Raw genomic sequence first — 18611 nt, forward strand, 5'->3', positions numbered from 1 at the left:
CTTTGTCCCATGCCGTATGCTCAAACTCTCCCCAGTCACTCTACTATGGTATGTCTATAGCAGGGATTTGCAGTGCTCCTATCACATCTTGTGTAGCTAAACAGACTACTAAAAAAATCCATCCTGTCAATCCCAGCACTGATATAGTGGATATCCGTAACAGTCTACTGTATTTTACTAACATGAAAAGACTCACTGAGGGCTCTCAATCAAGTTGAACTCATCCGACAGAAAACACAGTCTGAGTTGATCAGCTGAAGAACAAGGCTTTTGTTACTGACATAGATCCTTCTGTGTGTAAGCAGAGCAAAAGGTTTCCTTGTTATTTCCTTTTAGGTGTTTCCAAAACTGCTACTTCAACTCTCTCCTTCCATAGGAAGCAGTCTCAAAATCCTTAGGTAAGAAGACAAGGAACTATTTCCCTCCCACCCAGTTTTTGAACCCTTTGGCTGTTCTGACTCTTCCAGGTGTTCTGCTCACTGCTCTGCAATGAGACCTGGTGAAACGACACCTTGCTCTTGCTATCATATTTTGCCTTGAGCTGTATAGATGGCCAGCATGATCTCCATCATCGGCTTATGATTTGCTCTGTCCTGATCTTGGTACATGCCCTGTGCAGAGGAGGACAAGCTGCGGTGGTGGAGGCTGGTGCAGCTTTTTCCCACAGAACTGGGAAATGCACTTGTGGAATTGCCTCTCAGCAACAAGCTCTTCAGTGCTTATTAACTCCAGCAAAAATTGGAAGGAGACTGAATCACAAAATGGATACTTGGGGTCATTGTTTACACTTCCCATCTTCAGGAAACTAATTTAGCCAGCTAAATTAGGTAGCTAGTTCCTTTGTGCTGTATCTGTACTTAATGGAGACAGAAAAGCTTTTCTCGAGAATGATTCACAGACCACAGTTGTGATCATACTACAAATTACTCTTCAGTTGATCCTTTCTCTCTCCATTTATCAGAGAAACTTATGGAGACCAGCCATCTAACTCAGCTAACTGAAGTTAAGCAGTGAGAATATGCCCTTCTGCTGTATGCCATACGGTCTGCTGTGTGTCTGTTCTGTGGCTAAACCCAAAACTCTGTCCTTGGATGTGCATGCGTAGTCTTGATGTGAACCATAGGAAATCACTCACGTCAGCAGGTGCAATGTGGCCAGGGTATATGACAATAATACTTTTCTGTTTGTTTCTTAAATACATGCATAAATGGCACTTAGGTCTTTAGTAAAGGAAACACAAATTGCTGTGTTTATTTTTTACCAAAAGTTTGCATAAATTTCAGGGTTTTTTCCAGTCTAGATGTGAAGCAATTAATAACAACCATGGGAAACCTGGCTTTCCCTTGAGTATGTATCCAAATGAGAGGCACCTAAAGGATAATTCCCTTTCCATAAAGTGGAAAGGATAGAGTGACTGCCAAGATGGAAAAGAAAATAGCCACTTCAAATCCCTGTTAACATAATATGGTCAAGGTGCTCTTTGTGCCTGGTTAGGTGTTAGACAGTCTGCCAGCTAACACCAGTATTTGAAAGCTGGGCAAGGAGATGTTAAGCACAAAAGCTTGAACTGGGGCATATGTAGATAGTTTAAGGCTAAAAGCTGCTTTTCTGCTTAACCCAAACTTTCAAAAAAGTCCCACGTATGCATTTCCAGTTTTATGCTGTGTGCGAATGTCAAATATGCTTAGCTGGAACAGAATTTCTTGAAAGTAATTATTGTCGTCCCATTTGGCTAAATATATCTATATATGTACCAGAAATATGCAAGACTAAAAAATGCTGGTATAGACTTATGAGTTTTTTTTTATTTAAAGTCTAGTACTGTTGGTCTGTTATTGTGATTTTTGTTGCCATGTTACCTATATGTCACCTATGCCCAAACTGTGTCTCTCCGGTGGAAAGAAATGCAACACTTTATTCAAAACAAATTATTTTGAAGAAGGAAACTAAATTTGGAAATGAGGTGTGTAAACCCCTTTAACTGCTTAGAAGGGTCAGAGAATATAGAGTACATTTTCTGGAGTAGGTACCCCTGGGAAGTATTTCAGGTTAGGTTTCTAAGCAGGCTGAGCAGGCATCAAGGCAAGCTCTGATCGCCAGCATGGTCCTCTTCCTGTTCTGCCCTCCCTCCCTGCATTGCAGAGCTTTTAATTAGCCTCGTGGGACAAACCCAGAGCTGTTACTAGGGGAGTTTAACCCCAAGAGACAAGGGGTGTCCTGCCTTGCTTCATCCAGCTGTGAACAGCAGTGGCAGGTCCTCTCCAGCATGTTGAGGCCTTTGAGAAGGTTACTCTGTTAAAGGGGTTCAGTGGGACGGTCTGGGAAGGGGTTTTAGGAGTTTCCAGCAAGCTGGGAACCCACAGCCAGGCTTAAATTTTTGGAGGAAAGCAGCAGGGTGTGCAACTCAAGTGGCCACAGTCTCCCTTCTGTGGCCTCAGTTGAAGAGAGGAGCTGGCTGGGTCCTGACCGTGCCTAAACATCAGGCCCAGCTAATCTGTTGGGCTTTCTGCCTCCTACTCTGAACAGGGGCAGGTGAGGTGGTAACATCTCAGGTGGTAACATAGCAGTGAAACTTGTCACCCATGTCTCTTGGACTCAGCTTTGTTTTGTCGTAGTATGTACTATGTGAAGACTTTCTCCCCGTAAATACACTTCTTTTTAATGTACAATTGCTCCTGTAGATGCATTTGGCCTATCCTGCAGCAGCCTCATGTCCCCATGCAAGGTGACTGTGTCCAGTTATCCTTTACCACCATGGCTCAGGGAGGGTTTTGCACTGAGAAGGTGTTAGGTGAATAAAAATATGTGTCTTTGCAAATCCTCCCGCATGTGTTTGTGCCTTTGTCTGCCCCCCACCACACCCCCTCTCCCCGCCGAGGGAGTTTAGCTCCCTACGGAGCAGCCTGGCTGGAGCAGCAGCCACATGCACCACATGAAGAGACAGTAGCTTGTGCTCCACCTCTGCTGCAGGAGGGGAAAGATATGCCTGATTGCTAGGATCAGGACTAACCGGAGAAGTGAGAGAGGAGAGGAGAGGAGGGAGGGGGAAAAAAAAAAAAAAGCTATAAATGGCAAGACTGAGCTTATAGCATGTGGCCAGCTGTGTGCCATACAGGCTTCAGGAGGCAGCAGGAGCACATATGAGAAGCTCTGGCTGGGCAGCAGCAGAGAGGAGAAGAGGTGTTGCAGGATGGGGGATTCCCGGACACCAGCAAGCAGGAGGGGTCTGCAGGTGAACAGGGCACAACTGATGGTCTGCTGTCACCATGCAGCAAACTCAGTCTGGAGCCCAGGTAAGGCAAATGCAGGGTATAAATTATTTTTTCATCTCTCTTGGATAGTTTTGACTCATGACATTATGGGGCAGAGGCAGGAGTTTACTGAGTTATGTGGTTGCTGTATGGCATTACTGTGTTTGTGGGGGAGGAGGAATATTAGGGGATTGTTTTTGAGGATTCTGCTTCAGGAGGGTATACAAAATTCTAGGTTATCAGGGAGACTTTTTGGGCATGGTGGCATCTGTGAGAGAGCAAGCCTGGGGGCAATCCAGGCACAGTAGAGAGAAAACTTGGGGATGCAAATCAACCACTTCACAGAAAACTGCAGAGAGAAAGGGAAACATCTGTAACAGTCAAGGGAGTGCATGAAAAGTCTGATAGGAAAACCTGAGGGACAGGAGTAGCCAGGTTTGTATCCATTTTCAAGCTTTAAATTTCCTCCTCAGGGCATTGCATCTGCAAAGCTCTGAGGGACTATCAAGTCCCTTTCAGTCCTCTTCACAGATCCAAGATATACAATTTAATTTAATTTCCATATTGCTAATAAAGGGTGCATGTGCTTGTTTTTCTGCAAAACATAGTTCTATCTAAACACCTGGGAATGGCATTAAGCAGGAACATTGTCTACAGATTTGTAAGTGTCCCTGTGTTTCCAACCACAAATTCTATTACACTGCTAAGCAGCCTCCTTCAGCAAGTCTCAGCAACCCTTTCCCTGCTGATTTGAGAGCTAGATACTGCTTTCCTTTGCTGTTATAATCGTAAAACTCTTGGCACAACTTAAAACATGTAATTGCTGCAGAAGTTTCTTCTTTGGATACTTTTTTTTGTTTCAGCTGTTGGTTTGCTGTCAGCTGGTAAAGCAAAGCAGGCAGTAACAGCCAGTGCATGTATCGTGCAGTCAAGCATATCTGTCTATACTGCTGCAACGTTAGCCAATTCCTTGCCTTTTACAATGATCCATGGTGTTGCCCTTACCTTGGAAGATATGTTTTGAACTCTGACAACTTTTTCAAGTGGCTTTTGCTTTTTTTAAGTGATATGTCTTTGAGGCCTTTTTTTTTTCCCCCCTCCCTAAAAAAAATGCTTTCTGCAACTTCACCAAGCACAAAAGAAACTACTGTTATGTTTTTGCAATTTAATAATTTAAAACTATTACACTCACTTTCTGAGTGTCCCAGCTTCTCATACACACACACTCTCTTGTGCTTTCATGGGGTGGTGTGTGTGTATATATACATATTCATACCTAGGTGTACTTATATGTATCATCAATATGTATGCATTTCTGTATGTATTACTTTTGTTAGACAGTTATTTTAATGTGGCTACAAGAAGTGGTTATGGTGAAAGCTGTTGTTTACCTATGGGACTAATGTGATTAAACAAAGTCAAAATCTTGGAGAGCTTGCCTTCACTCAAAAATTCTGAATAGTTTTATGTATAAACTTTCTATAGCGTAGCTTAGTTTTTCAGTCTCAGAGTCTGTATGTTATATGCTTATAGCTGTGGACAAAACTCAAAGTGAAGCTGGAGGGTTTAGTATAGGCAAAATGGCCTTGCACTAGTCTCTTCGATATGATGTATCTATGTTGGCTTTTTTCCCAAAAAATTATCAATTCCATGTACTTTCAGTTGATTTTATGGAATGACTCTTTATTGGTAAAAGTTAAAATCAATGTCTACTGGAAACAATACTGGAGAAAGGAGTGATTTCAAGTGTATTTAAAAAATCTGAGCATGAAGTAGGATGCTAGAACTGCTTATGGATTTTTCATTATTATATCGACAGTTAGAAACAGTCATAAATTTCATATCCTATATGCACAGGTACATATTAATGCTCTCATTTTCCTCAGCATTCATGATAAAGCAGTCAGGTGTTATGGAATAAGCATAGTCTTTAGTTAGTGAGTATCAGTATACAGAGAAATTCAAATGACAATTAGGAAAGCAGAGTAAAAAGCTGTGTCCTTTTAGGTATAGCCAGACAAAGCCACGTGACTCCACAGTCACTATTATTGATAGGCTCAAATGTGTTGGATATTTGCAACAGAAATATAATAATATATTGACTGTTGAGTTCCTAGAAAATCCATCAATCTTATGTTTCCAAAAAAGCATGAACTGAAGTTTTGTATAAAGAAAGGGATGAAAGTAGGGAGGATGGGGTCTTGTTGTTAAACATGGTGTCTACTGCAATACTGGCTAGTATTGAGCAATATTTTACTACAGTTCACTGAGCTTTCTGCAGTGTCACCCAGCTCTTTCTCTGGAGTGGACACACTTGAGAGTCCTTGATGTGTGTATCTGTCTGGCTAGTGGGTAGCTTGAATAACTCTTGATGCACACGCATTTATTTAAAGAGGTTTATAGAGCGGTGAAGCATTGGAACAGGCTGCCCAGGGAGGTGGTGGAGTCACCATCACTGGAGGTTTTCAAGGAACATGTGGACGTGACATTGCAGGACATGGTTTAGTGGGCATGGTGGTGTTGGGTTGATGATTGGACTTGATGATCTTACAGGTCTTTTCCAACCTTAAAGATTCTGTGATTTCCTAATTCCTAGAGGCTCCTCTTCTGAAAGATAGGTTCTGTTGTTCCCTTTTAAGGGATCTACATTTAGACAACTGCCACTCACTTAATGTGCATTTGTTTGATGCTTAGTTATGGTACCTGACAGAGCTGTGTTTAGAGCAACTAAACTGTAATATTACATCAGATACTATCATGTTGCTCTTGCAGAAGTTATGAGCCAGTAGTACGGCATACCAGTTCCATTCAAGCATGCCTTACTGTCAAATACTTCTTTTTCTGTAGAAGAATTCATTACATGATCATGTCTGAAGTTGGTACATCATATTTCAGTGCTTGATGCAGCAGCACTTGTAGTCTGAATTGAGTGTTGCCATAAGTGCTTGAGGATGCTTATAGGACTATCACAGATTTGAAGCATTTGTCTGCATTTGAGAGTCCAGTTTTGTGGGTGTGACATTTTGTATTCAGATGCTGCTAGTCTTGCAAATATCACAAACCTAAGAGTTAAAAAGAAAATAAGATGGTCTGTGTTTTTCTTAAAAAGAATCCATCAAAAGTAAGAGAATTGACACCTCTTGCAGCAGAATGACCTCTACAGGGCAGCTCTCCTCCAGAGTCTTGTGGCATACTGTCATAAGCCCTATTGTTTTTTGTCACAATGTCGTACACAGCTGAGCTATTAGTAAGATGGAACATAAGTCTTCAGAAAGTGCAAAAATATTTAAAGAATACAAAATAAAGAGTAATTTAAAGAAAATCTGCAATAGATTGAAAAAATTCCAAGCTGTTGATTGTTGGATAAGAGAATTGTTGAGGACTGTAGCACAAGAACAGAGGGTTGCATCCGAGCAGAGCCTGCACATCTAACAGCAAAGCAGGACCTGAGGAGGCAGTGGAGTGGCTGTGCCTCCCAGTTCCTGGTTTCCACTGAGCTCTGAACCTCACAGGGATCAGGCCTGTGGTGGCAAGATACTGATTTAAAAAAAATTCATCAACATTGGCTTTCCAGTCTCACTGAGAAACCTCCAGGTTGTAATGTGAGAGTGAGGCCCCACAGACATCAAAGTATAAGAGAGGCCACAACAAATTGTAGATTCATTTTGGAATTGTGATGGCTTATTTCATGTTAAATGCTGTTGGGAGTACAAGGAGAACATGTACTGAAAGGATACTTTCAGAGTTACACCAGCATTCAACAGCATTACTAACAGTAGACGAGAATAAAATACGACATTCCTTTTCAAGGGGCAGGCTAACTTAATAATCAAAACAGGAATTGATGTTACCTTATTATAGCTTCCTTCTCCAAAATTATAACCCACTACAGTACAAAGGCACAGGTTTTATCTCTGATGTTTGTTGTCAGGTGCTGATGCTGTTGGCCCTCTTGCGATAAGACCGCTTCGTTGGAAAAATCCATATGTGTACGGGAACTCTCACCTGCCTCTCACCTTCTCTGAAGATGCTTATGTTCCTGTATTTCAATGTTTTGCTACACAAAATGACTTATCATATCCATTATCCTGCCCAGCTTCACTTTCTGTCACTCCAGTGCCTTCTTACAGCAGTAGTAGTCAAGAAACTTTGAGTCAAGACTCTACAGGTAAGTGATTATTTCTTTTTTACATGTCAGAGCTTAGTTTTTTACATGTCAGAGCTTAGTTTAATCAGCAGTTTTAGTGCTCAAATTAAATAGCTGTTTCTGTTGCCAGACTGCTTTGACTGCTCCTAAGGAAGGATCAGACCACAGAAATGTCATGAAGGAATTTATGCTTATGCCAAGTAACCATTTTTCAAACAATTTGCCTCATGGTTTAAAAAGTATCAGAAACAAAGAGCATCATGTTCTCAGCCACAATAATATAATTAGTGTATGTTTGCTTTAAAACTGGTAGACCAACTGTGTGATGAGGGCGGATCCATGGTAGCATATGGAGGCATCTGAGGACAGTAACCTCTCTTCTGTGCCTGTCATAAAACTTTGCATGATGGAGGATACCCTGACATGTCCATCATGTATCCAAAATGCTACGAGCACCTGGCTAATCACAAAATAGGATGTACAAGAGGCATCTGATTATATCCATGGGAATACACTTGTGCTCCCACTCTGTTACAAGGCTTATGTCTATCAGAAGCTACCAGAGACAGCAGCATGCTGGTCAGTGATGGGATGCTTCCAGACTGGGGTTTGGAGGTCTCTCAGTGTCTCCAGGAAAGAGAACAGCCGATAAAGGGTTGTGGCATTAGGACAAATCACTTGACCCATAGTCTGCTCCTGTTTGTACCTGAAAGTCTTTGATCACGACGATGATTGGAAGTGGGTGGAGCTCAGTGAGGTTTTTCTGGCTGGCAGATGAGGTCCTGATCTACATACTTCATACCTGAACCCCTGTAAAAGGATTTTAACTCATGTTGCCTTTTTTGTGTTGCTGAGTGGAAGGGATTAGCAACGTTCTGTCTAGATGCCAGGTAGAAGAAAGGTATATATGGGGAGTGGGGTCTTGGTGGATCAGTATTGAAAACGTAATGCTGGAAAAGGGCTGGTCTAAATACCTAGTGCTGACCTAGTTCTTAAAATGTCTGTAATACTTGCTGACAACAGTGGCTGAATATAATCTGTAGTAAAAAGTATAATCAAATATGTATATTACTGTTGTTTGTATTACTGCTTTTTTCATTGTAAGTATTGTAGTACATTAATGTAATTTAGTGTAACTGATGTAGTCATTACTGCATGTTGCCAAAAAACAATGAGCCTGAAACCCTGTGGTGGTGCTGAAATCCAAACAAAACTGATTTCTCCCTTCCCAGAACCTTCTGATCTAATAGCTCATCCTCTAGAGCTGGCTGGATGCTTATGGCAGCTGAAAATCCTGGGTTCCAGCACTTTCCTAATGCCTTCTCTGATGGCGACACTTGCTAAGCAGGAGTGTTAGGGCAATTGCTAAACAATTCATGCAAGTTTAAACATTGTGACTTTAATTTATGTATTTTTCAACTTCTGATTAAGAGCAGTGGAAATCTGCATCTCCTACTCACAATCCAGTGTTCCTTGTAGGAAATCTGTGATTCTATTCTGGAACCTTAATTTGTATCACAGTTTATCTTATCACCTATTTTAGTGATAGAAATACTGTTTCTATAGAAATACTGCTGTGAGATATTTAATATCTTTCCCATGTGAGGAGTGACAACTTTGGTTTTAATTGTGAAGTTGTTGTTTTGGGACAGTGATGTGGCAAAGGAGCATTACTGTAAGGTTCACAGGCACCTGCCACCTACAGGTGATGTGGAGGGGGGGAGAAATGCTAGTAAAAAAATAATGTAGTAGTGTAATAAAACTATAATAAAGCTTGATAAGGAGCTGCTAGCACTGCAGAACAACTTCCCAATTCTAAAGCATGGCTGCATATAGCCAAGGGTGCCAGTATGATATTATTATTAGCAAGTCAAATACAAATGCCCTAGTTTTGATCTTATTTTAAGAAGCTACGGGGTCTTTGAAGAGATCACAGTGAGATGTTTATGAAAGTATTGCACTGAAAAGCAGCATAGCAGCATGGTGACAGGTCAGCACAGAAGTAACGTCCATTTCCAACAGGGCTGGGAGGTCCAGGTACAAAGCAGGTACAAAGCACAAGAAGATACAATCTTCATCCTGAAGAGTTAATGTCCTAATTTCTATAACCAATGAAACAATTGATAATCCATTGGATTATGTTAAATCTAAATGTCTCCTGTAACAGAGGAGAGGGTACTGCATGTGAGCATGGTGAAGTGTTTCTTACATAATGATTAGAAGTGCTTTACCCTATTGCATAGGGGTAGAAGGGTGTTGTGTCAGCAGCTTCTCTGTATGGCTGGATGTCGTGTCTGCAACACCAGTGATAATCCGTATCACCAGGCGTTATCGTAACACTTCTAATGCAAGGATTCCTCAACTTTTTTAAGCTTTATGAGTTTTCAGGGACTGTCTTGCCATGATTGAAAAGCTTGTTTGCAGTGAAGATAACAGCTCTTCAGCAGCATACAGCACGTCTGTGGAAGCTCAGGCAAGAGTACTGCATCAGCTGAAATGGGTGAATTTTTGAAAAGACAGAGGGTAATTTAAAGATTGACTAATGAGGTAGGGTGTATCTTAAAGTTATATCCAGGCTCATTTATGTCCAAGACTACTTGATCAGCTCATTTACAGGTACTTGATATGCAAGATAATACCATGCCACAGGCTTACTGTGCTCCTTCTCTCTTGTGAATTTACATCAAACTGTTCATAACATTTTAATAACAAATCTTAAAAATCAAACTATGCTAAACCACCAGTATACAATGCATTCAATAAATACATTGTAGTTTCAAAAGAATTCTTTTTTAACTACTGATGGTGGGAAAATTTCTGGCTGCTTCCTCCCAAGCAGGGCATGCTTGGAGCTTTGTAATAAAATGTGCTTGGGGATGTCTGAGCTGAATTTCAATGTTCAGAGCAAGAAGATAGTGTTGCAGAAACTAAGGTATCAACAAAATAAAATTCTGTGTATTAGTATATGCAGTATGAAAGAGATAGAACTGCAGCTAATAGTATTTGGGAAGCAGATCTTAGTGGGTGTTTTGCATCATACTTGAAACCTCAATTTAGTGCTTTTGTTGCTTCACAGCATTCTGTAATACTAGCTAATTAACAGAGTAGTGTCAAATTTTGTACTTGATATATTAGTATAACTGACATCAGAATCGATCCATTTCATGTACTCTGGAAGGGAATTCTTGAACTTTTCATATTAATGATGATTTGAAATAACATTTTTTGAGAGGATTGCACTGGTTAATAAAAACCATGCTTCTGTTGAGAATGAGACAAAACATGAGGAATTAGTCTGTACTGATTTCCTAACCTGGGAATCATGTGAGGGAATACCAAAGAGGAACTTAGTTTTGATAAATGTTTGATAACTACATATCAGTTTTGGAACTGGATCCTGAAGATTTCCTGTTAATTAACTGTGTCTCTTCTTATGATCATTATCCAATCCTTAATTACATTGAACAATATATTCCAGAATATCCAGAAGACTTAGCTAGACAACACTAGTTGGATTGAGAGGAATAGATTTGCACTGGGTAGAAATTAGTTGGGAGCTCAAAAATACCTGTCAATTTTGTGGATCTGCAAATTTTAAAGAAATACAAAATATAATAATTCATGAAAATATTGAATATAACAAGACCTCTATGACTTCTTGAAATGAATTCCCATTTTTACCAATAATAATCTGAATCTTTTCTTTCAACAATTTCTGACCTGAAATTAGTGCACCTTCATCTAGACTGTATTTCTGTTCTTTGCTCGTTACAGGGACCTGACCTCTTGTACGCTAGATCAGCTGTTTTGAAAGCAATTATATTGATTTGCCATGAATTGTTCCTGACAAATCTGTTGGCTCTTTGTTATCATCTTGCTTTCTTCAAGGTGCTTACAGACTGCTTGATTTATTGCTTGCTTTATTTGTCACCATCTCTTTTCAAATATCGATGTTAGGCTGACTGGACTGTAATTACATAAAGTACTTTATTTGCCCTTCTCTGCTGCTAGGGGACCTTACTCCATCCTTACTTAGATGGAGTCTTCCTTAAAATGTATTTAGGTTCCTAAATTCCAGTGAGGCAACTGAAATGTGAAACAGACACTGACATGTCTTTTCTGGGTCTGTACCTGATCCCTGATGTGTGAATATATGCAATAGAGCAATTTCAGGACAACTTGTATTCCCAGCAGAGACAGGAAAAACGCAGAGGATTCAAGTCAGCTGGACCCTCCTCAGGGACACACCTGGGTCTGTCTTGTAGTTGGTCAGAAACACGCACTTCTGGAAAAACTAGTATTCTTACAATCGTGGTACACAACTTTTGCCAAACATAAGAAAATCTGAGTGTTCCAGCTTCATTGCTGAAATCTGTTGGAAGTCTGGCTGCAGCTTGAGTCCCCTGTTCTGTTTATGTAAATTCCTGCAACCTGCCCATCTTATTTTGCTGGTGCAATCATAGCATCAAACCTTTTCCCTCTTTTTTTACACTGCAAGATGTAGTTTCACAGTAATATTGCCACCTGCTGTGAATGCTATATTTGACATAGACAAAAGTCAAATTAATTTGTTATGTATTTCTTGATTTGTATGTCAGTGCATACTTAAATGCATACTAAAATGGATTCTTTGATGTTGCAGCTTCCTTCTTTTTTTTTTGACAGAGATGTCTTGTCTCATGCAGCTTTTTTTTAAATCACACAATAACAGTAAAAAGCTTTATAAAGAAATAATATGTGACAGTGACTACTTTTTAGTATGGTGTAGGACTCCAGTTAAATCTATTTGATAAGATAGATGCAAAGGAAGTGAGTGCAATAGATCTAATGTTAGCTGAATTTAGTAAAAGGAATGGTATTGACCTGCCTAGGAAGTTATTTGTTCACCTGGAGAAAAATGAGACTTAGAAGAATTATGATGTGAATAAGGAGATGATTGAGGGGGACATCACAACAGTCTTGGGACAGGGAGTACTAAATGGGAGGAAGATTACTAGTGGAGCTTTCCCAGTACTGGTTTGGAAACATGGTTAATATTTTTATGGATGACTTCTGGCTGGAAATGGGGAGTGCATTGATGAGATGTGCTGATGAGTCTAAGTTGGGAGATGATGTCACTACAGAGGAGAATCTGAATGTCAGGTAGGAAGAAATGGATGGCTTTTGGTAACGGAATAAGGGTGTATTGGGTTTGCGTGGCAGCGCTTTGGTAGCAGGGGGGGCTACAGGGGTGGCTTCTGTGAGAAGCTGCTAGAAGCTTCTCCTATGTCTGATAGAGCCAATGCCAGCCGACTTCAAGACGGATCTGCCACTGGCTAAGGCTGAGCTAATCAACAACAGTGGTAGCGCCTCTGTGATGAAGTATTTAAGAAGGGGGAAAAAACTGGGAAGCGGCAGCCGGAGAAGAGAGGAGTGAGAATATGTGAGAGAAACAACTCTGCAGACACCAAGGTCAGTGAAGAAGGAGGGGGAGGAGGTGCTCCAGGCGCCGGAGCAGAGATTCCCCGGCAGCCCGTGGTGAAGACCATGGTGAGGCAGGCTGTGCCCCTGCAGCCCATGGAGGTCCACGGTGGAGCAGATATCCACCTGCAGCCCGTGGAGGACCCCACGCTGGAGCAGGTGGATGCCTGAAGGAGGCTGTGATCCTGTGGGAAGCCCACGCTGGAGCAGGCTCCTGGCAGCACCTGTGGAGCCGTGGAGAGAGGAGCCCACGCTGGAGCAGGTTTGCTGGCAGGACTTGCAATCCTGCGGGGGACCCACGCTGGAGCAGTCTGTTCCTGAAGGACTGCACCCCGTGGAAAGGAGCCATGCTGGAGCAGTTCGTGAAGAACTGCAGCCCGTGGGAAGAACCCACGTTGGAGAAGTTCATGGAGAACTGTCTCCTGTGGGAGGGACCCCATGCTGGAGCAGGGGAGGAGTGTGAGGAGGAAGGAGCGGCAGAAACAACGTGTGATGAACTGACTGCAACCCCCATTCCCCGTCCCCCTGCGCCGCTCGGGGGGGGAAGAGGTTTGGGAGTGAAGTTGAGCCCGGGAAGAAGGGAGGGGTGGGGGGAAGGTGTTGTTTTTTTAAGATTTGGTTTTACTTCTCATTATCCTACTCTGATTTTGATTGGTAATAAATTAAACTAATTTCCCCAAGTCAAGTCTATTTTGCCCATGATGGTAGTTGGTGAGTGATCTCCCTATGTCCTTATCTCGACCTACGAGCCTTTTCCTCATATTTTCTCTCTCCTGTCCAGCTGAGGAAGGGGAGCGAGTGAGCAGCTGTGTGGTGATTAGTCCGGCTGGGCTTAAACCACGACAAAGGGAAAAGTAATGAAATACAATAGGGCAGGTTTCAAGAATGTGCATAACAGGATTTTTTTTTTTTAATTTTTTTTATTTTCCCCCCTTGTGAGCTGGGAGTCCTCAGTTGGAAATGGTAGAGGAAGATAAATCCAGCTACTAATCAGGAGTGTGCTGCAGCTGTGAAAAAGCAAATGGAAGCCTGGGATGTCTCAGGTGAAATACTTGTCACAGAGGGAGAGATTAAAGTTTTTTACCCAAACTGACTGCTTATTTTCAAAAAGTATAGAGCTGTACTGGAGCTTAAACAGAGCAGAACTACCAGAACAATATGGCAGAGGAGAGCTCACCTTATAAAAGTTTGCTGTATTTAGACTAGCAAAATAAAAGCTCTTAAAAAAGGAAAAAACAAGATAGTAGGTTTCAGTTTCTGTTTATTTAATTATTGATTGTTTATTAAGATTGCAAAATAGCTGGTTTTGAAGAATGCACATATGATCCATTCACTTATTCTGATCAGCAGCCTTCAGAGTCTGAAGAAACTGTTAAGCGACCCCAGAGATGCAACTGCTGGTGTTAGCACTTTGAGTTAACGGGTTCCAGTTGCAAATTTTAATTTGAAGGGCTCATAAACTGCCTGACTCCTGGGGACTGCCTGCAAAAGTGAAAGCCACAAGATGGTGCTGACACTCCTTATCATGATTAGAAAGCATTATCCAAGCTGCAGAGCAGCATGCAGTGGCCTGGGTGTAACTGGACAAAATTTCCATGCAGCTTGGTACATATCAAACTGTAAACAAGTAATAAAGTCAGTTTGTAGTTATGCATTGATTCTTGTTAAGGAATCCTAATACACACTGGGTATATTGGACGGAAAGGGGGAGATGAAGACAGAAGGAAGGGAATTGGAAAGGTGATGGTTATTTCTCTGAGGTTGTACCCTAGTTTTGCTTGGCTTTCAGCTACAAAGGGATTGATGAAATTACAAAATTGAGAAGTAGAAAGAAAACATATCTGTGACATCTCTGATTAGAATCGTCACTTGAATTTCCATGCTTTAACTGCAAAGGGCGAAATCTGCTGTGCTTACAGTGTTGCTGACTGCTTGTGCTTCTCTGCCTATTTTCTTTTTATGCTTGCATCGAGGCAGGGACCATTTTGGGAGGTTGTTTGGTGTTCTCTGTACAGTGTCTTAAAAAGCAGTGGAATAGAGGTAGGTTTCTGCAGTTTATGACTGTCTATTAGAGAGCTCCTAGTAAGGTTTACAAAGAAGAAAAATACTTGTTTGCAAAAATGCTACTTGGGAACTCTGAAGTCAGCTGAACCCAAGAATTTATGCAGCCCAGCTGACAACTGCATAGACTTATCTCAGCACCCTGACTGCCAACAGCCTGCCTTAGCTACTGTCCTGTCCTCTCTGCTAACATAGGCATTGTGTCTCTGTTCATTAATCAGCATGGGCATGAAGAGGAGAGGTTTATCTTTCTCAATTCTTTCATTCAGCCACCAGCAAAATCTACCGGTGTTATGAATGGCAACAGCTAACTACTTTTATCAAAATTAGGGGGGACTGCAATTCATTATGGAATGCCTTTCCTGCAATGCTGTGTCATCTTTTGCTCCTGAAATGCAGTGTATACATTTTTCCCTTGAATAAAATGAGACTAAATGTGTTTAAGTCTAAACCTGAAGTGGCTAAAAAGCATACTGCATTCAATAAGTATGATGAACTAGGATCTTAAAAAGAACGTTAAGTAGTTTGGTAACATTAGTGTCCTTGCTGACTCTTGGGACAGAAAGTGCCATTAAGTCTATACTTCCAAAGGTCCAAATATGTGTACTTAACCAATTTCAAGGCTCTGGCTACCAATAGGATTGCTTTTATGATTCAAAGCTGTGTAATATTGTTTACTCAAAACTCTGTCTTACATGTTCAAAAGAAAGGAAATAAAAATTATGAAACTTCTGTAGCCTTCTGACCTTCTCATAGGATTAAGCCTAGAAGCTGCTGAGCTGCCTGGTTCTGATCCAGCAAAGCAATTAAGTGTATGCTTGATTTTGGACTTGAGAATTGTGCCATTGAAATCAATTTTTCTGATTCTCTAATGGTTCTTACCACTTACCAATGAGAAAACACAATTTGCCTAAGCACAATGAGCTGATAGTTCCTGTTGTAACCTGTGTATTTAGAAATGCTAACCAGCACTGATCATGCCCTGTTAGTTGAAGGCATTTAACACTGGTGATGCTAACACGTATCTCCTGTAGTGCTGTATCAATGTGCTTCAATCTTGTCTTTATAGAGCATCTTTAGACCTGGAAGTGCATTTACTCTCCAGCCTTCTCTTTCTGCTAACATCTCTTTTGAAATTAACTACAAGGCCTAGCCTTTCTCTTTATCTAGGATGTGGATATTTGCCCTTTTTACTGATCTGAGGTTGGCACATTATTGCAGAAATTTAAACTGGCATCTGATGGTATCACCACTTGCTCATTGCTGGTGCTTCATGTGAACTTAAACTCAGGAGGGTCTGTGATACACAGTCTCCTCAAATTGCTACTTAGCTAACACAGGCTTGCATGTATAAGTTTTCATTCTTTTTGATTGTCTTATTCTTTCTTGAATACATTTCTGCTATGTCCATTGACCACAGCTGGTGCAACAAGAATTGATTTGAATGTCAGGTTTCATGGAGACTCCATTTTTTCTGGGGAATATTCTGGTTTTGTATGCTGATCAGTTAATGCAGAAAAGGGTTAGGATGGAGTTCTGGTCAGTAACAGAAGGATTGCTTTTTACACAAGGTTGTGTCTCGGTACCGCTCTTCCAACTGCAGCCTTCTAGTGCTAGAGATTCTTTCAGACTTAGTGCAAGAAGGAAATGTGTAATTAGGTCTTTCAACCTAATAGGCGTTTACTGATGCTGTGCAAAACAGCAATCTGTTTCATTCTTCTGTCAATGACATGCCTTTCTTTGTGAACAGTGTACCTATCTTGCACATTTTATTACCAAAACACTAATGTATAGTAAAAGAAAAGCATAAGATTATTATTTAATATATCTTTTTTAACTTTACAGAATCAAAATAGGACATTTTCCAACTTTATCTCCAGAGAAATTAAGTGTCTGCAAATAGAATGCTTTTTATTTTGTTGCTCATTAGAGAATACAGCACAGTTAAATCTTCAAGTGTTGTATCTGTAAGTAACTGATATATCCTTGTGCTGGAAAAACCTATTTAAAAGAAAAGAACCTTCTAATAAATCTCCTTTAGATAGTCATGTTAGAGAGTGAACCAGAAAAAAAAAAAAAAGGCTAATGTTGGAAAACCATGAAGAAAACACAATTTTTTTAACGAGCTTTTTCAATTTGATATGGATAATGAAGTCTTGGTCCTTTGGAAGAGAAAGGACATGTGCCAGAGTTTCAGATGTCAAGTAAGAAGCATTCATGTGTAGCACTGCAGAACAAGACTGAGACAGAAAGCCAGAGACGTATAATTAAAATGGAATGAACTATGCACAATAGCTCCAGTAAAGCCCTTATTTATTTTCTTCCTCTGTATTTAAAGCTTGGTTTAAGAGAATTTGTTTTGTTTCCCATCACTCCCCCCATTAAAAGAAGGATAATCGATTTCCAGAAAAAAGCCTGGAGATGCCAATTTGAGAAATGCCATGCTGTCTACTCTTCCACCTACCATTTTTCCTTCTCTTTGCTCATTTTTCGTTGCATTTTCATATTTCTTCCTCTTTAGTCATTCCCCTAATATTCATTGCATACCTCTGAAAATATCTTCCTATTTTCCTTCTCTTTCCTGCCCAGCTCTTTCTTCTGTGTACATACTGGGGGTTTGTCCTCCCTTTCCTACCTATTATTTTTCTTTCCTCATTTGTACAGTTTCCCGGAAAAAGGCACTTTCAGCTATCTGTCTCTGATTGCCCTCAGCCTGCTTCTGCTCAGCTCTGAGGAAGAGATAGCTGGACGAAGTTCCTTGTAGCTTTTCCTCCCACGTTGGCTGCTGTAAGAGAAGTGGTTTCCCACCCCCTGGCTCACAGGCAAGGTGCTTTGCTTAGCTTGTGGCTTCCGGAAACTAAAAGGTTAGAACTAAGACCAACAAGGAGAGCAAACCTGTGGGTCTCACTTGGTCAGGATGGATGTCCATGGACAGGTTGCTGAAATGGCTGATTAGGGCCAAGGGGAGAGTGGATCACCACGCTCCAGAGAGCTGGTCTGTGGCTAGCTTCCAGCTGCGAGCCTCTGTTTCTATAATAGGTAAGCAGAGGGCTTATTTGGCACTTGCTGATCTAGTGTCTAGTAGATTATCTGCTGCTTTGTGCTTGCACCTGATCGGTTTTAATATTTCCACAGCATTTATGTCTTAGCAATGTCTTTCAGTTGAGAAGACCAAGAAGCATTTATTGCGGGGGGCAAAAATCCTCGGACAGAATTCCTAAGTCTACTGACATGCTCGTAGTTGAATCCTAATTACCAGATTGCAGGAGCCCCCTTACTCTGAGTTTCAGTTTGAAATTCAGGACTTTGTTTAAACTCTGTTGGAATCAATGGAAAAGACCCCCTTCCGCTGCAGTATAAGGTACTCTAACCCAGGATGAACAAAACTGTTATTCAAATATGGCATAAATTGTTTACACGTGTTTTAGAACCATCGTCTGCTGCCTCATGTCAGTTCACGCATTTGCCTTTGGTATTACTGTGTTTATAGAACAAGCCCTGTTTTGCTGTCGCACAGCTGCTCTCTCTCTGCACTGTCTATGCTTCCTTTTGTCTGTTGTTTTCTACCCCCTTGTTTCCCTCCTATCCTGGAAATAAAGCTGCAGAAATCACCTGAAATGGGCATTTACTCCCTGTTGTCTGCATAGGAAAAAAAATAAAAAGCACATATCCAATACCACTCCGGGGTTACA

The sequence above is a fragment of the Gavia stellata genome, chromosome 4 (genome assembly GCF_030936135.1).
Source record: "Gavia stellata isolate bGavSte3 chromosome 4, bGavSte3.hap2, whole genome shotgun sequence".
NCBI lineage: Eukaryota > Metazoa > Chordata > Aves > Gaviiformes > Gaviidae > Gavia > Gavia stellata.